The sequence below is a fragment of the Thalia democratica genome, chromosome 2, assembly GCF_965202585.1.
Source record: "Thalia democratica chromosome 2, ktThaDemo2.hap1.1, whole genome shotgun sequence".
Lineage (NCBI taxonomy): Eukaryota > Metazoa > Chordata > Thaliacea > Salpida > Salpidae > Thalia > Thalia democratica.
In genome coordinates, this window is record NC_139166.1 from 56365340 (window position 1) to 56386688 (window position 21349).

At 25.3% G+C, this 21349-nt stretch overlaps 7 non-coding genes across 7 annotated transcripts; 6 read left to right on the forward strand and 1 right to left on the reverse strand.

Moving 5' to 3' along the window:
• Nucleotides 1-2709: 2709 nt before the first annotated feature.
• Trnaa-agc (transfer RNA alanine (anticodon AGC)) lies at nucleotides 2710-2782 on the forward strand. Its single transcript has one exon. It is a non-coding gene; the product is annotated as a tRNA-Ala (tRNA).
• Nucleotides 2783-7549: 4767 nt separating this feature from the next.
• Trnav-aac (transfer RNA valine (anticodon AAC)) lies at nucleotides 7550-7622 on the forward strand. The gene has a single exon. It is a non-coding gene; the product is annotated as a tRNA-Val (tRNA).
• Nucleotides 7623-9912: 2290 nt separating this feature from the next.
• Nucleotides 9913-9994, forward strand: Trnas-gcu (transfer RNA serine (anticodon GCU)). The gene has a single exon. It is a non-coding gene; the product is annotated as a tRNA-Ser (tRNA).
• Nucleotides 9995-12759: 2765 nt separating this feature from the next.
• Nucleotides 12760-12832, reverse strand: Trnav-cac (transfer RNA valine (anticodon CAC)). The gene has a single exon. It is a non-coding gene; the product is annotated as a tRNA-Val (tRNA).
• A 4379-nt stretch (nucleotides 12833-17211) lies between these two features.
• Nucleotides 17212-17284, forward strand: Trnaf-gaa (transfer RNA phenylalanine (anticodon GAA)). Its single transcript has one exon. It is a non-coding gene; the product is annotated as a tRNA-Phe (tRNA).
• A 1957-nt stretch (nucleotides 17285-19241) lies between these two features.
• Nucleotides 19242-19313, forward strand: Trnae-uuc (transfer RNA glutamic acid (anticodon UUC)). Its single transcript has one exon. It is a non-coding gene; the product is annotated as a tRNA-Glu (tRNA).
• A 702-nt stretch (nucleotides 19314-20015) lies between these two features.
• Nucleotides 20016-20087, forward strand: Trnac-gca (transfer RNA cysteine (anticodon GCA)). Its single transcript has one exon. It is a non-coding gene; the product is annotated as a tRNA-Cys (tRNA).
• Nucleotides 20088-21349: the final 1262 nt, after the last annotated feature.

A 21349-nucleotide genomic window follows, 5' to 3' on the forward strand; every position in this document is an offset into this window, starting at 1 on the left:
CAAACATTGATTTTAAATAAATACATAACAAGTTTATGGCACTCTCTAAAGTTTTTTGTGACAGTTTAATACTAAAATTACGTAGTTCTCTACTTTATAGTAGATAAATACGGATAAAATTGTTACAAAAGTGCTATTCACTTGTTATAATTCTACTTTTACAACATGTAATAAACGATTAAAAAAGAAAATTTTGTCACTTCCAAGAAAGAAAATTTTGGAAGGGACAGATAAATAAACAAAACAGGCTCGTCTGGAATTTAAGCCCGGGACCTCTCGCACCCAAAGCGAGAATCATACCCCAAGACCAACGAGCCACTTGACAGTCCAATAAAAAGTATGTATATAAAGGCATAACTTACATAGCAACCATATAGCTAGCCTTGAAGTGTAAGCAACGTAGCTTATGCGAGTTTATTTCGATTACAAATAAATTTACACTATCTTTTATTTTGAAATTAGTTAGCTACTTTTAATTAAATATTTAAACTGTTCATTTTAAAAGGCATATAAAAACACTACATCTCATACAACTTTATAATCTTTATTAGAAGATTGTGGTCTACTTTTTGAAATTTAGGTTTGTTTTTCCAATTAACACTCATTACAAGCTATTACTAAGTATCTACAATGTGAATGGAGTTGAAGTTTATGGTACACATAACTAATTAGTTAACATTTACAATAATTTTAATAGCAGACTACTTTAAAATATGCTTCAAAGTTTTAAGTAGTTATATGCTATGTGTATACTGTATATGTGTTGATAATGAGTTACAAATCAAAACATTTACCATGTTTTATATGACTAAAAATTTTAACTTTAAAGCTTTTCAACACAACTTTTTAATACCTTTCAAAAATTATTTAAACTGGTTTAAAGCTTAATTTTTCACTAGTTTTTAAACTTAAAATCACTTTTAACAAACAACTTTATTACCAAAGTTAAAAAATGTAAAATACTTAGTTACCTTGTATTATTAATGCTTAATTAATAAAGAAGTCAAGAAAAAACTTAATTATATATATACTAACTTAATTTGAAGTAAGCAACATGTTTTTCTTAACAAGTTTACTAAATATATAATTATCTACATATATTGTTACAACTTACATATTATTATTTTTATATTTGATGGTACAAAGTTATTCTAATAAAGACATTTAGCTACTAGGTGTAAATTTAATGTATTTACTAATTTAATGCTCAGTAATTTCAGTTGCTCCATGTTAATAATCTAAGCTTTAGAGTAATATTATAGCAACCAATAAAAGCTGTTGCGCCAAGTATTTAAAAAGAATTTTTAAAATTCTATAAGTATGATTAATTTAAATTAAAGTGTTTTTAGCTTTTATTTTTTCCTATCACCATTTTAGTAATTAACTCAGTTTAACTTTTTAAATACTAAACATTTTAAGTTTTTAGTTTATATTATAAATAAGCAATAAATTTACAGCATTAAATGCAATACAGTTTTATAACTTTTATATAACTAGCAATTGAGTATACGTCTAAAAGTTTCATATAACTAAACTTAGTTTTATAGTAAAATTAATTAAAAAAGGTGGTTTAACGTGTTTTATCTTAGTTTTATTAGTTTATCCATTTAGTTAAATACTATTATTTATACAAATTATTCTAGAGAAAGCAAACTCATATTTAAACAATTCAATATTTAAAAAATGTACATACAACTTTTATATCTTTTAACTATAAATATAACTACTAATCTTTAAAAACTGAAATAGCAACATATATAACTGTTTTACCTTCAAAAACTGTACAAGCAGAAAATAAAACTATTTTATCTTCAAAGACTGAACAAGCTTCATATACAACGATTTTACCTTCGAAAACTGTAAATGCAGAATGTACAAATATTTTTCTTTCAAAACTGTAAGTGCATAATATACAACTATTTTACATTCAAAGACTGAATAAGCTTGATATACAACGATTTTACCTTCAAAAACTGTAAATGCAGAATATACAAATATTTTTCTTTCAAAAACTGCAAATGAAGAGTATACAACTACTTTACTTTCAAAGACTTAACAAACTTAATATACGACTTTTTTTTTTCAAAAACTGTACAAGCTTCATTCACAATTATTTTACCTTCGAAAACTGTACAAGCTTCATATACAACTACATTACCTTCGAAAACTGTACAAACTTCATACACAATATTTTACCTTCTAAAGCCATACCAACTGTAAATAGAACTATTTATTTTTGGAATATTGTACTAAATGCATATCTTCAAAAGCTTTCAACTTTAATAAACAAAAATTCTACCTTCCAAAACTTTACAAAAATCGTCTGCAGCAATTTTACCTTTGTAAACTGCACAAGCTGCATACAAAACTATCACACCTTTAAAAAATTTTGAAACTGTAAATACAGCTATTTTTACTTTAAAAACTTCCAGACTGTACTATTTTACTTTTAATAACTGTGAAAGCAGCATATGTAACTACTTTACGTTCCAAATCTGTGTAATACTTTTCTGTTTATTATTAACAGACTAAGCTAACACATATTTCATATTCATAATTATCAAAAGCAAGTATCAAAGCGATGAAACTAACTAGCATTAATAGCTTAACAGAAAACAAAAGATACCTACCAGGCAACGTGTAGATAAGATAAAAGCACTTAACAAAGAATAGAAATTTATAAACGCTACGAGACGTTTGTATGAAAGTGGGGGTGTAGCTCAGATGGTAGAGCGCTCGCCCAGCATGCGAGAGGCACCGGGATCGATGCCCGGCACTTCCAAAATTTTTTCGGCTCTGTTATAGAATGTTCAGTTAAAATTTTATTAAAGCTTACAAACATGTTTTAAACTAGTAGTAGCACAAAAGTTTAATGATTTTCGAGTAATCTTCTAAGAATAAACTAATACTAAAACAAGTTAATTTTCTTAAAATAGTATATTATTTATATGCATGATGAAAATTGTATACTAAGTAGATAAATAAATGCTATTTTAAGTATAAATTAATTTCTACTTAATATAAATAACAAATGTTTCTCAAACTTCAAGTAAAGATTTCAAGCTGTAACACTTTAAACACGTGAAAGTTAAGTTAAGTATGTAAGTTGTTAACACACAGTTATGTAAACTTTTTTGCTAAAATCACCGGTAGGTTAAAGAAGTCAAAGTGTAGTATTTTTTTAAATTTTGTTAATAAAAAAAAATATTTAGGTTATGCTAATATTTAATACATGTATTGTTTTCTTATTTAAGTTACAAAATTAAAGTGGTATATAATGTAATAGTTTTTATAATTATTTTAAATAAATATAATTAAAGTAGTTTAAGGTTTCTTGAAGTGCAGTGTTCTTACTTATAGTTGGCAAGTTTATAAATGCAATACAATCGCATTTACTAAGTGGCCCGTTAGTCTGGAGGTGCGAATTTTCAGAGTGAGGGAAGTCTCGGATTCAAATCCAAGGCTTGTTATACTTTTTAATAGTATAAATTGTATTGGTTAGTAGTGTAAACTTCTACTTATTTTTACTACTGCTTATTGCTACTTACTTTAGTGACAACATTATAAAGTTATCAGCTTAAATCTTATTTTACTTATCCTTATTTAAAAACACTAATTTTATAACACTTTATTACTAAGGTCTTTTAACAGAAAATTTTTCAACTTATTTAAATAACAGTACAACTAAAGTCTATTATCTTCTGTGAATGTTGTAAATCAGTTTGATTTCGCAAAACAGTTTTCGAAGTTTAAACAAAATATTAAACAATAATGATAAGCTCTTAGTTATTTATATTTCAAGCATTATTTGATTAGAGTGAAACCCTATTATAAAACCATACTAATTGGAATAGTTTTGTTTTGAATTTTGTACAAATTACGAAATGCAAGAATGTAGAAACAAAAATTAACTATAAAGTTTTAGGTTAAAACTGTAATAAAAACTTACTCAACTAGTACAGCTAAAATTGTTTAATAGTAAAGAAAATGGAAATTTAAATTTGAATATACATCGTATACATAGAAATAAATTTAACTTCACGTAAACTTTAAACTTCAGTAATTTACTTTTTTTTTAATTATAATTGTAGTAAAAATTTAAATGTTAAGAGATTTATAATTCGAAAGTGATTACAACGTTTAAAAATGTATAAAGTATAAAAAAAAAAAATAAAAAAAAAAAAAAATTTTCTGGTGAGTTTAGTGTATGTAGAAATTAAGCAACAGCTATAAATATTTAAAACTAAAAGTTGGTTTGTAACTTATGTAATGAACGGTTGTTATTTTAGCATTGTTTTATTAATTATTAAAACTTTAGTTTAAGCAAGGCAATAAATATAATTTAATGGTACGCTACTAAATTAACGTAGTAAAAATATAAGTAAATAAAAGACAACGTTTTATGGTTTAATCAAGCAAATTATAGGTTTTTGTATTACAATACAACAAAGCAACAAAACTTTTAAGTTTTCATGACCTAATCTATACAAGAAACTAGTGAAAACTTGACAGCGTCGTACTAATTTGATAAATAAAGCTTAATATAAATAAAAAAAACAAATTCAAAACAGTATTATGACTCAGTGTTTTTATGTAAAAGTCATAATATCATTTATTTCTTAACTTAGGTAATTATTATTGTTAAATGACATATATAAAAACAAGTTATACAGTAATCTTCCTTTATTCTACCAACATATTTTTCTGTGTGTCAACGAATCAACACACTTCAACTGGGTTGTCAATAGGAAAGATAACTAATTCAAAATTAAACAGTAAATTTTGAATTAGTTATCTTTCCTATTGACAACCCAGTTGAAGTGTGTTGATTCGTTGACACATAGAAACATATGTTGGTAGAATAAAGGAAGATTACTGTATAACTTGTTTTTATTTATATTCCAGTGAAGTTACTTCAGTAGGATCTTTTGTTAGCAAACAATTAAAACTATATTTTGAACAGTTAAATGACATATAGAAATGCTATAATCAATCTTTAATAACAATGAGCAATAGACAAGCAATGAAAACAAAGATTAACTAAAAGTTAAAAACTATTTTAAATAATGAAGGTTTTGTTTTATAAATTAGTAATAACGTTATTTCTAAGTTTAAAAAAAAACTTAGTTATGGTAAAGTCAGTTTAAATGATTAACATTTAGAAATTAGTATCAGTAGGCCAGCAATTAAAAAAAAAAGCTTTGAATTTAAGTCTTGGTAAACAAAGTTAAATTAACAAAAGTATTGCATAATTTAGTATTATTTGTTTGTGTTTTTAAGTATTGTTGTTTTTGGATTACAGAACTTTGTTGAAAAAATTAAGGTGATGGGCTCGTCCGGAATTTAAACCCGGGAACTCACGCAACCTAAGCGGAAACCATACCCCTGGACCAACGGACCACATGGTTATTATCAATACAAATTATTTATATAGTTCAACTACATTGAAGGATAGGCGTCAGTAGCTTTATTTTTTAGTAGCAATACCATAGCTTAAAAACAGCATTGAAACAAATGATAGTACAAGCTTATAAATTAAATAAGCGTTTAGAATCAGTTATGAAATATTGCACACAATTTTATAAATGTAAACTAATCTAGCTAGAGTAATAGTCTTATGTTAAAGTATGTTCGATAATGTATATACTTTTTGTTAGGCTTTTATTAGTTACAGTCAAGTAAGTTTATACTTTTACAAATCTTTAATCAAGGAACATTGTTTTACTTTTGATAACGTTTTTTTCGTTAAAAAATAATTGTAACTATGTAGTATGTATGGTATTAGAATTAGACTATACGTGTTTATAAAACACTTTACTAATAGTTTTATAAGATAAATTTAGTGTAGTCTACCTTGACAAACGCTAAAACTAGTTTACTAAATTTTAATCGGGTTTTCAATCTTTTTAACAATTAAACATTAATGTTGCTTTTGTTTAAAGAAGTTATTTATTTTAGTTTTGTATAAACTATAGCAAGTAACTACTTAATATTTAAATACAAAATTTAGTGTACAGCTTTTTTAGTAATTGAAGCTATAATAACAATGCAATGTAATATAAAACTAATAATTATTTTCCGTTTGTATTCGATAAGAAACAAAAAAGTAATTTTATTTTGTTAGTTTATTTCAACTGAATTGACTATTTGTAATTACTTTTTAATAGAGTTTATAAATTGTAAATATCAATTTCTAAACTCCTTTAATTTAGAAACTCATAACACTCAGAAATTTAATGTAAATAAAAGGAAAAGAGTCTAATTTTCTAGCTATGTTGAGTTAAATAAAAAAAAACTTTTTGTTCAATTATTTTAAGGGGTAGCTGTCAAATTCACACGAGCGTACAAAACTTCACGAGTTCACTAAATTGCACAAAGATACTTATGCACGAGAGGATAAAACTGCACGAAGGTAAAACTGCACGAAGATACTTTTGCACTTGGGTCGCTTTTGCACGAAGACACTTTTGCACGGAGACATTTTTGCACAGGTTGAAGTTTTCTAGTTCATTTTAAAACTTTATTTTATAATTATTTTTTTTACTATCACTCTTACCCCTAACTCTTACCGCCGGACGGTAGCTTTTTTAAATTATTATTAATTTTTTTTTTGTTTATGTAATAACTTTCAATAGTTATTATTTATTTGTATTTTATTATCACTGTTACCCCTAACCCTTACCCTCGGTCAGTAACTTTTTTTTCTGTTTTTTATTAACTTATCTTTTAGTTTTGTTTTTCTGTTATTTTACATATTTTCCTTTATTATTTTTTATACTCTCGTGCAAAAATGTAATCTGTGCAAATTTGTCTTTGTGTGAAAGTATCTTCGTGCAATTTAGTTCACTCGTGCAATTTTTTTTTCGTGAACTTTTGACCCGTTCCCTATTTTAGCTATTTAAAGAAAAAGCGTTTAGTAGCATTTTTAGTTTTTTGAAAACTTGTTAAAGTTTTCAGAAACATTTCAAGATATTTTGAAGTTTAGTATTAAGTTTGTCAACTTTTACTTAAAGGTATTAACGACACAAAATTTCTTATACCAATCATAAAACATATATTTGGATTTTTAAATAAGTATTTCTGAAATATTGTTTATATGCACACATAAAAGATATTTAAAGTAAGATAAGATAAAGTCAAACTTTTCAAGACAACTAACTCTGTAAACTTTGTTGCCAATTATATTTATGCACTTATATATTTTAATTAGATAATATGTTAATTATTAAATAGAAGAAGTACTAATTTTGTTAAACTAAAATTTAAAAAAGAAGTATAAAGTTATGCTAAAATGAATAACAATGCAAAATATAAGATAATCTAAGTAAGTATATTGCTTAAAAATTGTTTGACTAATTAGCTAAACAGATACAGTTATTTTTCGTTGTACACAGAAAGGTGTTATAGTTACATAATAAAGTTTTTAAAGTTTAGTTTCTTGCCTATTATTGTTTTATACATACAATGTGTAATATCAATGCAAATTCAGTTTATTGAAACGGAGCAACTTAATATGATTATATACGCACATTATAGATACTTAACAAGCGTATCCGTAGTGTAGCGGTTATCACGTTCGCCTAACACGCGAAAGGTCCCCGGTTCGAGCCCGGGCGGAAACATAATTTTATTTGAAAGTTTTGTAATCCTAGTTTATATCATTTTATTATAATGCAGTTGTGTGCTAAGAAAATGTTTATAGATTTATTTTAAAAGCATATTAACTTGGTATGTTGTGTATAACTTGATAGAAATATTAAAGGACTATAAAATTTTAAGAATATTAGAATACTGAGGACATTGAAACATCTTTAAAAGTTATAAAAATTGTTGGTTAAAAAAAAACAAATGCATAAACTTATATGGACTTTGCGAAACGATTTCTTTCCAGGTTTCGATAAAACCAAATTTTAAATACTTTTATTCTTAATAATATAATTTTTTCAAAGACAATTTTTACATAATAAAATAGTTTAGAAATTTTGATTAATATAGGTTGTATTCCACTAAATAAAACAGTTTTAACATAACTTTATTATTAGTATAGTATATTACAATGGTGGTTAAAAAAAATTCTAAACTTTTTATTACAAACAAATGCTTGCAACATACCATAAACCTTACTGTTAAAAAGCTATTTAATTAGAACTTTGAAAAAAAACAGTAGAAATTTTGTTTAAAGTTAATAATCTATGTTGTAAATGTTCAAAAAAAATTTTAAACTAAAAAAAAAACAGGGCTTTATATAAATAAAACCTTAAGAGCTAAAGCTTAATATTAAGAATTTTGTGTTATACAATTTTATCTATATACATGATTTTAGTTATTACATCATTATTAAAATTGTTAAACTTTTACAGCTTTGTTAAATACTAACTTATCATCACAATTTCTTTAAAACAAGTTTATTAATGTAAATAAGTAACATTTAATCAAATAAAGCTAAAATACTTTTTTTAAATGTATTTATTAAATTTGAAACATAAACTTTATAACGTTTTATACATTAAGCCTAATAATACTCTGTGTAACCAGAAAATGTTCGTAAAACTTGGTTTTCATATAATTTTATCAATCAAAACTTTGTTAAGTGTAATGCAGTTGTAATAAATTAAACTTAATTTCTTTAAGTTTTGCTTATTATTTTGAGCCTGGCTAGCTCGGTCGGTAGAGCCTTAGATTAGTGATTTTAGTCTTCTGTTAGTCTCCTTTTGATAATTACTTTTGAATTGCTTTGTTGTTACATATTTCGTTCAAGTTAATCTTTTTATGTTTATATTATATATTATTCTTATAGTAAAAACATAAACTCTAATTTGTAAAATTTAAACAAGCTTATCAAGGTAAAAATAATTATGATCAAAATAAGATATGAATATTAAGTTATTTGAAGCTATTTTAAATTTTTTTTGTTATTGTATATAGTAAAAAATTATTAACAAAATTAATGTGAAACGGGCAAACAACATATTTGTGTATTTTGTTAACAAAAAAAACATTTGTTTAAAAGTGTATAGCTTTATGTGGTTTTACTTTTAATTATCAACTTCCAAAAATATACATAAAGTCTACTTAAACTTTTCAACCCAATCAAATTAAATTTTGTAAAGATAAAATGTATAACTGTTTATGGCTATTAATTTCAATGTATTTAATATTCTTGTATAATTTAAACATTTTAAAACTGATGAACATACAGAAATGACAAGGCTTTTATGTAGATAAATACAAACAAATCAAACTTTAAAATGAATTATAAAAACAATTTATTATCTTTTTCCGTCGCCTAAACCATTTAATCGTTAGTTTAAACCTAAATAAGCTCCTTTATTACAAAGCTGGTAGTTTTTATTTTTGAGTGATTGTAGCATTTATCTAATGACTTTATCGAAAGTCAGAAATTGTTTATAACGTGTGAACACTTAAGCTCAATCATTTAGTAAAAACAAATTAAATTACTACACATAAGTACAACTAAACGAAAAGTTATAGACAGTTTATAAATAACAAAAACTTATTACAATAAATTTTCATTCAGTTTTGCGAGTATCTCTTTTTGATGACGTAATAATAATTTTCGAACAAAATTGGATATCTGGTAAAGATTAGAGGAAATTCATTTAACTTATTAACGAAATTGTATTACATTCTCAACTTGTTTTATTCAGTATAAATACCAAGTCACAACTATGAAATATATTAAGTAGCTTTAAGAAATAAATATAGTTGTGATTGAAAATTTTTGAAACACACATACTGATATAAAATTCTCAGAAATCATTAAAATAAAGAAAAAATAAACTTATTTAAAAAGTAAAGATTAGATTTTAGCAATAATTTCTGTGTTATAACAAGTAGCGATAGTTGTAAATTTATAGTTATATATACGTTAAATTGGAAATCTAGCAGCCAGACGGGGTGGCCGAGTGGTTAAGGCGATGGACTGCTAATCCATTGTGCTCTGCACGCGTGGGTTCGAATCCCATCTCCGTCGCCTTTTTTTTCAACCACTACGTTTGATATGTTTTAAGCTTTTATTTATAAAGTATGGTGCATATATTTAGCATACTTTTAAAACTTTCATATAAAACTTTTTTTAACATGCAACTTCGTGTTCTACCAGTTTTTATCAAGCAGTTAATTATACTACAAGTTTTTTATACCTGGTAGTTTTAACAGTTTAATTAGTTTCTCCTATTAAACTTTTTTTTTATAATCATGTCGTACTGATATCAGTTTGTAAACTACAAAAGAAATATTTGCTTTAAATTTCTTATTTTTTCGGTTAGCAATTATTTTGTTAAACAATAAGTTTAAATTATATAAAAATGATACCTTTATAATTTTACTGAACAAATTCAACTACTTGTAGTATTATAATTGTTATTTATAATTTTCTAAACTTTTGTGAACAAATTAAATACTGAAAATACAAATAAAGCTTTTAAAACCTTTGAGTTAAATACTCTCTAAATGTTTTATAAGTTTGTTCAAAGTTTTTTTTTTTCTTTACCTTGTATTTTAAACGTATTATGTTACTTACAATTGGTTAGTAACTTTTTAAACGTATTTTATTTAAAAGAAAAGATAAAAACTTCCATACTTAACATACAAAACTTTTTTACATTAACAAAAATTGTGCAAACTACTTAGATTGCTTAGTCATCCTGATCAAGTAGGTGGAAGTATAACTAGAAAAATAGTGATGCTAAAACCAAGAATATCTTGTTAACGTAGCATAAAATTGAAAGCGTCAGTGGCAGAGACGGGATTCGGACCCGCGCCACCGAAATGACCGGAGCCTATATCCAGCGCCTTAGACCACTCGGCCACTCTACCATTTATACGTTAAGAATATAGTGCGTATATAAACTTCATCAAATAGTTGTCAGTAGAAAACTTTTTCAAGTCCTTTTATGATGTTATCGAATTTAAGATGAATGATACTTGCTTAAACAGTCAATAATGTTTTGCTACAGTTTTATTTTATGTTATGTCCTTAAATTGTTTATCATGCCAATTACCCTTTTGTTAAATTTGAGCTTGCCTCACGGCAAACGAAAGTCCGGACTTCTGTTCTGCAGACTTTCGCCGATGATTTTGTTAAATTGTTTATAGTATATGTTTCTAAATAAATTAATTATCATAAAAGCTAAAGTAGTAATTGAGTACTATGAAGGTACAGTCCAACAAAATATATCATTAAACTTGTTTTTTAATTCATTGTGTATTGTTAAATTTTTTAAAATTAAAATCTTTAGAATTTGTTTATTGTTATATATGAATTAAATTTAAAAAAACTCATCAAAAAAATAATATATACTTTTTAAAGGTACTTTATAAAACAATCTTGTCATAAAAAGTATTTTTTTTAATTTTCAAACTTTTGCATGTCAACTAACTTTTAACTACTCTAATTAAAAATCACATTGAAATATTTGAAAACTAGCTTTTAGTTTTTCTTTTTCAGATATTTGCTTTAAAATTGCTGTTTTACATGGACTACATACTTAAAAAATGTATTTTTAAGTTATAATTATATATAAAAAACAATAATATTTAGAAAATAACAACAAAATTGTCGTTTATATAAATTAATATACAAATTTAATAATTGAGATTGCTTTCAAAATTATCTATACATTTTTTCATGTTGAAATTTTTTAATTACCAAATATTATTTGTATCAGTTTCTAATTAGTCTTTCATTAGTCGTATCTTATTTTATAAAACCAATTTTATTTAAATTAAAATATGTATAGTCAGAGAACGTAGATAAATATAAAACTAAATACCTAAACCTACATGTAATACTTAGTGATTACGTAAAATGATTTAGAATTGCTGTTATGACAAGTTTATTAAACTTAAATATTTAACAAACAACTGAAATACACTTGCTAAAAGCATGCTAATAAAAATTCTAACGAAAAAACTTCACAGAAAAACAACAATTTGCAAACTACTTTTCTTTATTCAACTGACGCACGTTTCTCTGTGTTAATAAAGTTAATACATTTTTACGGATTTATCTAAAGCTTCCAAGTTACAGTTATCAAAGTTAATTGGAAAACTTTAATAAACTTGCAGAACTGTCTTAATTTGTTAAAAACAGAGAAACGTTCGTCAGTTAAATAAAGAAAAGTAGTGTAAAAATAAAGTACAACACAAAGTTTATAAAAAAAAACTTAAATTAATCTACTGAACTGTTTTGTTAAGTAAAGTTATACTTTTCGAATTAATATTCTTGTTTATAAACATTAACTTCTACAAACCTTAAAATAAAAGCTATTTTCTTTATTTTTAGACTATTTTTTTCAACAAAAGGTATCTATAATACTAGTAGATTTTTTTCTTTTTTTTTTTTGCAAATAGTTTATCTGAAGCTATAAATAAAAAAAAGTAAGTATTATTAAATAAAAAACTTGCTTGTTCGATATTAATATTAGTTTTGTCATCGATGTTAAGATATGAAACGTTTTATTTAAACTATTTTTTTTATTATAAAAGTTTACATACCTTTATCAAAAATATCAGCAGTTCACTTTTTAATTAAAACTAGAAAATCTATAATAAGAAAAAATCTAGAAAATTATACAATTTAAAATAAATAAAACCAGAACTAAACAGATACATAACTTTACTAAACTTTCTAGCTTACAAACAAAAATTTACCTATTTAATACATGCAATAAAAGCGAAACACTCAATAAAAAAGTTTGACAAAAATGAAGTCATTTTGTACAACGAAAGTAAAAATGTTTCAGCCCGGGCTCGAACCGGGGACCTTTCGCGTGTGAGGCGAACGTGATAACCACTACACTACTGAAACGCTTGGGGTGTGGCGAAATATGGCGTTTATATATATACTGTAACTTGAATTAACCCTCTTTGAAAGCTTCAAACAACAAAAAAATCGGCGAAAGTCTGCAGAAGCCCTATCGTGTGCCGTGAGACAAGTTCAAGTTTAACAAAGGACTTGATAATCAGACTTCAGTCATTCCATCTGATCATCAGTTTTTGTTGATTGTATATAATACGAGCGTACCAGATGTCTTGTCTAGTGGACAATGTGTTAAACGTTGTACTGCAAAAGACAATACTGAAGTCACTGATAAATGCCAACAAATGGTTGATTTACGTGAAAGCATGATAAACCGTCTGTAGATAGAAGGCTACAGGTTTTTCGGTTGTGACTGACTGATGAGTCCTAATAAAGACGAAATCGGTTTTAGTCTACCGAAAGCTTATGGTTTGATGATCTTTGAAAGCTTATGAATACATTCAATAGTACAAAGGTAAACATGCTGTACACTATTTTTGTGTTGTTTAAGTTTAAAATTTAACACTTAAATATACTAAGCAAATTATTAGTCTAACTAAATGAAACTTATAATAATATAAAGAAGTAATTGCTCTACGATTGATTTTGTTTAAATTAAATTAGGTTAAGTTCTACCCTTAGATATAGTTAAAACTAGACTTATTTTTTTAACAATTGACTCTCATTTAACTATAAATATATATGTTTTCTTTTTAACAATATATTTTTAAAATAAGTAGAAGTTTTACTATTATGCTGACAACTAGGATATAAAAACAATATGTTAAAATAATTTTAAAGGTTTTTAATTTTTTTAGTCATGTAGTATTTTCAAGAGTGCAAAATTTGATAAAATAAACTTTCTTTGTTTAATTAATTTAGAATTTTGATATTAGTAAAAGATATATACTTATGAGCTTTGACAAAACTATTTAAACTTTAAACTAAGTAGCAAAATATAATTGTACAACTATGTGACAAAACAGAAATATTTAAATAATGGAAAGTTGTTGTAAACATAAAACAGTGCTCAATTTAGTATTAATTTTGGTCAAAAGATGAGTTAGTTTAAAAAATTTGAAATTTTATTCACTTTTTAATCAGTAAAACTTTTTAACTTAACTTTTAGGACAAGCTTACAAGCTTAATGTGACTATTGAGTTTTAGTTATTTGTTTATTGTTATACTTAGTTTATTTGTAGTATAGTGATTTATTAATTTATTAGTAAAATCCACGACTTAAATCAGTTTGTAAAGTTAAGTAATAAATTTTCATTAGTTAGAAACTTTTATCATACATTTAGCAATTTATTTCTACAGTTAGTGTTATCATTTACAAATACCTCGATTTTTTTTCTCAGTCATAATTTGATCAAAACATTCTTAGATTTAAAAATATTAATTCAATATAATCATAAACTTAATATTCTGTGGTCAAACGTATAAATACATATAATTGGAAATAAAAGCAAATACAAAGTAAAATGCACGTCTTAAAATGAACATTTTTTGCAAATAAACATCAAGTTTACAGCCATAAACGCTTAACCACGTGAGAATTTACCGCTTAAACGAGCAGATAAACTGTATATAATACAGCTAGCGAGCGAAAACGCGTTAAAAATCTACAGCGCAATATCATAGCTTATTCTGTCGAGCCAACGGCAATAAAAATAACGCTTGAACACACATATGCTAGCATTTGATTGCAATACAGAGCTAGCTGCATTTACATTTGAGATTATATTTAGTAATTTCTTCATTCCAACACAAGCGTCGATGGTGTAACGGTTAGCATTGGTGCCTTCCAAGCACTAGTTCCGGGTTCGACTGTCGATCGACGCATTTTTATTTGGTTTTTGACAAAATTTTTAAGTTGTAACTAAGGGCTAGTATGCTTAAAAATCAGTCTGCGCTGAAAAGAAGATAACTTAGCAAAAAAAGATTTTTTTCCATCGTATTTTTTGTTATAATAATTTAAAATTGTTTTTTTGACTAATTTAAAAGTAAAGTGGGTTAGGAACAACAGTATATATAAAATATAAAAAAAAAAGCTTTATAAAGTTTTCCTACTCAGCTTTTTACAACTCAGACAGACCTTTAAGTATACTTTCCGTAACAAAGCTTTTATTTGTCATCATCAGCTTCAAAACAAGTTTAAAATCTTTAAACAAGATTTTTAACTTGTTTTGAAGCTGATGAGTGCATAGGCACGAACTCGAGTCCTTTGAGTTTTACATCTTTAAATAAACCTTTGTATATATATACATATATATATATAGAACTAAAATACACAAGATAAACTTTTGTTTGGGACAGCTGTTTCTGCGTTTAATACGCGTCTTTAGCCAAGTTTTATTCAATGAAAAGCAAACTTGTAAGTACAGCAATAAAATTATATAAAATTAGGTATTACGTAATAATAGAATAGATAGTTATTTTTAGACAAAATTATTAACAGAGTTTTTAGATAAATTGTTTTCGATAATGTATGCAGCCAGTTTGTAATTCGTTTCTTTTGTTTAGGGATTCAGATTTTTTAACTTTTAAAATTTCGATTTTTTCCGCATTGCACAATTTACATCCGTTTTTTAAATTATACTTTTATTTTATTATTTATTATTTATTTCATTATTATTTTATTTCTATTATATATATATAATAAAAAGGCTTATTTCAAGATGTAAAACTTAAAGGACTCGAGTTTCGTGCTTATGCACTCATCAGCTTCAAAACAAGTTTAAAATAAAGCACAAAACAAAACACACAAATGAAAGTCCTTTACTTGAGTCCTTTAAGTTTTACATCTTGAAATAAACCATTTTATCAATAAAGCCCTAGAGGTGGCCTCAGTGTGCAAGATTTGATGTATCAAGTTAAATAACTTAATTCTATATATACATATATACTTATAATATAGTATTTGCTTACTATATATATAGATACATATATATAGACATAGAAAAAATAGAAATTGATAAATCAGATATGAATATAACACTAAACAAGAAAAGCGAATAACAAAACATATGCATTCATTACCAAAAATACATTTTTAGCAAAATTAAAACTAACTAAATATTAAAACAAAGTAAAATTTAATCCGCAAACACGAGTAGTTTAAAATAGTTTTTAATTTTTTGAAACAATTTTCTAATATGACCTTTTCCAAAATGCATAAATTAAACAACTACAGTGTATTTTTCAAATTCTGCTAACTGTACAATAAACTGTATTGTTGCTACGTCAAAATTATTATAAAAAAATCAAAATCTAAATTTCTGTTTACTATTGTAATAAACTTTAGCTTACTGAGGAGTACATGAAGTTTTTTAATTATGTACGAAACAGCTGTCTAAACTATTGTTTTTATTTAATATACACATATATTTATTTATTCAGTTATATAAAAACTATTGGTTTATACTACCGTTTCGTATATGAGATATATAACCTCATATACTCATCAGTAACGCTAAACTTTATTATCAATGTTTAACACAAATTTAGAAAATGAAAATTTTACAATTATTATGACGTAGTAACAATGAAGGTTTTTGTACAGTAAGTTAAGTTCGAAATAAGACGCTTATCTTGTTAGTTTAAGAATTTGTGCATTTAAAAAAGTTTGGAAAGGTTATGTTAGAAAACGTTTTAAACTGTATTAGAAAAACGTTTTAACTATTCGTGTTTCGGGGCTTAATTTTACTTTGATTTGATATTTATTTAGTTTTAATTTTGTTATAAAAATATTTTTAATAATAAATGCATACATTTTGTCTTTCGCTTTTTTTGTTTAGTGTTATGTTCTTGTCTGATTTATCAATTTTTTCTAAGTTGCAAAGTTTGCAGCCGAATAGTTTAAAAAATTTCTAATTTACTTGATTGAAACATAATTTAGTTAGGTCAAACATGATATAGTAAAATCAAACAAGATTTAGTAAAGTATAAGTCATACACAGTTTAGTGAAATCAAACATGATATCGTAAAATAAAACAGAATTTAGTAAAGTCAAACATGATTTAATAAAATTTAACCTTACTAAGACAGTCAAAAGCTTTTAGTAAAGTGAAAAGTGATTTTTAAAGTCAGACACGATTAAGTAAAGTCATACATTATTTATTTTGAAACATAAACTAACTTTTAATAGATTCTGATTTAGTTAATTAAATTATTTTCTAGTGTAGTTTAACACAGTTTAGTAACGTCGAACAAAATTTGTTCCTACTCTACTTATATTTTGATAGTAGACATATTTTCTGCAAATAATTTAGTTTGTGTAAAGCAAATACTTTTCGGGGTGAATTGAAATAGCGAAATTATTAATGTAATTCAGTATTTGAGTTTGTATGATTTATACAAACCCTACAAATTTTAGTTCCCACAAGCCTCGATAGCTCAGTCGGGAGAGCGTCAGACTGAAGATCTGAAGGTCCCTGGTTCAATCCCGGGTCGAGGCATGGTTTTTACCTATTTAAACTGTACTTATCTTTTGTTCATGTTAATATAATTTTACTTGATATAGTAATTTATTCAACATAGTTGTTTTGTTTCTTAACGTATATATTTTTTCAACGTTATGCATTTGTGCTTTTTCATGATTTATGTTACAATGATTGTGCTTTATGCATTATATTCCCCAAGGCCTGAGTTAGGGGCTACTTTTACTAATTAAATATAAATTAAATGTTAAACATAAGGAGTTGTAAACATAATAAAACTATGTATCTTATTTAAGTAAGAGTCCAGAACATCTTAGTAACAACTATCTTTAAAAATAAGTATGTATAAGTATCACAGTGATTAGTTATTATGTATGTACTGCTAAATATACTTAATACAAGTAACAATTGAGCTAACAAAGTTTGTTCAAAGAAAAGCAATCAAATGAACTCACTAAAGAAGCAACTGAACAACATAATAGTAACAAGAAAACAATATTACTCTCTGGCGCTAATGTGTGTGGCAAGAATATAGGCAAAAAATAACAAAAAACACTTTGTTGTAGCATAAGTTATTCAAGTAAGTTTTAGTTATTTGTAAATTACGTTTGTTTATTTTAACAAGTTAAGTTTTACTAAGTTTGAAATATATTCATCATTACCTGTAAGTTTTAAGAGAATTGAAATAAAATCTAAAAGTTGTTGAGTTTGAATTAAAAATGTTCATTTAAAAGAAGAAAATATATAAATTGTTTATTAAACGATAAAAAAAGCGCTCAAAAAGTTTGGTCTAAGGACCTGGTGTACAAAGGAATCTTTCGGTTTTCTAGTCGTACACAACATGCTTGTAAAGTTTCTTACGAGTGATTACACATAGTTTTTTTATCATTTAAATATTTAAAGCTTTAGTATTATACAACCAGTTAAACAAAAAAAAAAAATGTAAGAAAATAAAACTAAACGAAAATTAACTGAATTTTTTGTTAAATAATGTACTATGAATATTGTTTAGTAACTTATAAACTAAAAAATATACATATCACTTTACATTCACTTTTATAAGTAAATAAAAAACACTAATAACACATGTGTGAATACTTGAATTATAGGTTACAACTTCTTCAAAGAAAGTAAAATGCAATACGCTGAAGTTTTCTAACAAACTTTTTTTATAAGAATATTTGTTAAAAGGGTAATATTCTATTTATTTAATAACTCAACTTGAACAGTAATAACAATTTTACATTTTAATAGTTAAATAAACTATTGTAAAATTTTAAACAAGTTATTTTTATAATAACTGAACTTAACTTTTATAATATATTAAGATGAATACTGTAAAATTTATGCTTAAATATTATAAATAATAATAAAAAGCTTAAGTATTATACAACTTTTTCTAAGTGTTTTTTGAACAGATAAAAATAAAGCTTTATAATAATATTTTCGAATAATGACTCACTTTATAATCAGAAATATTGTAATTATTTTATTAAAAGTAAGAGGGACTTAACATTAATTTTCTTGAAAAGTATATAAGTAAAGTGTGTAAGTATTTATACAAATAAACTGCAATGTGCATTAGTAAGACTTTAAAACATATATGTATACATATAATGTTAGGACTAAAATATTTATTTATTTTTTAATTTTTTTAAACAAAAAGTTTTGTCTTTTAACTTTTAATAAGTTTATGTTTCAATAATTTACAAAAATAAAGTGAGTTAAATTAACAACATAAAATAGATAACTTACTCTGTTTAACAAAAACATTTAGATTGTTATGAGTACTTACAAATACTAAAAAATGTTTTAAAACTTAACATCATCAAATAGTTTGAAATATATATGTATTGCACTAAAGTTTTAAGTAATAAAGCTGACAAAAGTTTAAGTTACATAAACGTGCTTTAATTGTTACGTCATAACGTTAACTAATACGTTTAAAAATGCAAAACAACTTTCGTCAGCACAGTCCTACATGGTCTAGTGGTTAGGATTCCTGGCTTTCACCCAGGCGGCCCGGGTTCGATTCCCGGTGAAGGAATTTTTTATTTGAATAGAAAATTAGAAGTTGTTTTTTTAGCGGTGTAACAAATATCGTTTACAAACTACACAAATCTATGAACGCGTTTATATAAATTTTTGTACTAAGATACATGAAATTAAATAAATTAACAAATTAAAAAGCTGGATCAAACGTTAACTTTAATGACATTTCAATTTCAAAAGAATTCCTAAAAAAAATATACTCAAGTTTTACATATATACAACATAAAATCAACTTAGTTAAACTAATTAGTAAGTAAAAATTCACGAAAAAAAATATATAGTGCTAAAGTAGTGTTTGATACTTTAGTTGTTTAAGTTATTAGAAAAATTAGTAAATCAATAAACCTAAAACGTATACAAAAGAGTGATTATATTTATCTAGTATTGTAAACTACATTAACGTTACTACCTTTTAAAATGTTGTTTATTCATTGTTGTAAAATAAAAAAATTCGAAAAGCATTTAAATAAATTTAACCATATAAAAGTTTTTTTTTTGTTAACATTGATATTTTTTAGTGAAGGGAAAAAGGTTTAAAAGTTTTAGTAAGAATTAGTCGTAAAAGTTTAAAAACTGTTGTAAAAGGGTTATTAAGTTGCAAAAAAAATTAAGTCGAATTCAATCCTTTGTAAACAAATTTGCTTTAGGCAACGCTGATAAACTATTTATATATTGTTTTTTTTCATAACAAACGTAAGGGGATATAGCTCAGTGGTAGAGCAATCGACTGCAGATCGATAGGTCCTTGGTTCAAATCCGAGTGTCCCCTCCCTTTTTAATAAATCAAAACAGTTTTCTTGATGTCGAATAATTGTGCTTGATGACGAATAATTTTGATTGATTTGTGATATTTTTTTATGATGTTGAATAATTTTGCTTGATGCTGAATAGTTTTGGTTGATAATTAACAGTTTATGCTTTACGTAAGAAAATTTTGCTTGATTTTGAACAATTGGGTGGGTCTGTCACAAAAGCGTAACTTTTTTACAAAGCGTCATTTTTGCACGAAGTGTCACTTATTCTCGAGTGATGACTTTTGCATGAGTTCTAACTTTTGCTCGTCGTCACTTTAAACGTATTCCAACCTTACACTGACCTTAACCTCTTCCAAATGTGATGATTTGTACGAAGATTAAAATTGATAATTTTCTTCTACTTACGAATAAAGAATTAATTTTCATAAATTAACCAAAAACTGTTAAACTATGTTTTGTACAACAACTAACAGGTAAATAATTTTTAAGTTAATAGGTAACATCTTATGCTAACTAATATATTTTTATTCAAATTTTCTTTTTTATGAAATAAGTTAAAGGTGTGCATGAAGAATATAAGCAATACCTTAGTTTAACATTAAAAACACTTTGTTGTGAAAAATATAAATGCTGGTTTATAAATAAAACTTTATTTATCTTAAAATTTGATAACATAAAGCTAAATGTTGTTTAGCGAAAGTTGAAGTTAACTAAAAAACTAAAAAATGTATATAGTAAAAAGATAACAATTTAATATTGCAACAAAAAGAAGTCCTGCCGAGACATGAATTCGGAGTACTGGATTCAAAGTCTAGTGTGATGACCATCACACCACCGTATAATATCATGCGTATATAATTGAAACTATTTAATGTTACGTGACAACGGTTGTATTATTTGTTTACCTTCCTTCCACTTAAAATATGAGAAAATTTAACTAGTACAAACAATTTTTTTAATAAAGGATAGTTGTAAAACCTTCAATCAGGTTTATAAAATATGTGTTTGATATTATTCGACATCAATTACAACTACTAAGCATCAAGTAAAACTATTAAACATCAAGCATAACTATTCAAGTATTAACCTGTACTGTTTTAGGGAATTTTCAACTTAGCTTTATTACCGCAAGATACTGATTTTGCGGTAATTCTTGAAGAAGTTTTGCTTTTTTGAGTTCATTTGCGGCAGTCAGCTAAGAGTTTGCGGCAGTGACGTAAGCAAAATGGTCGTTTTCTAAGTTGGAGTTTTATAACAGATTTTGTTCTAAAATATA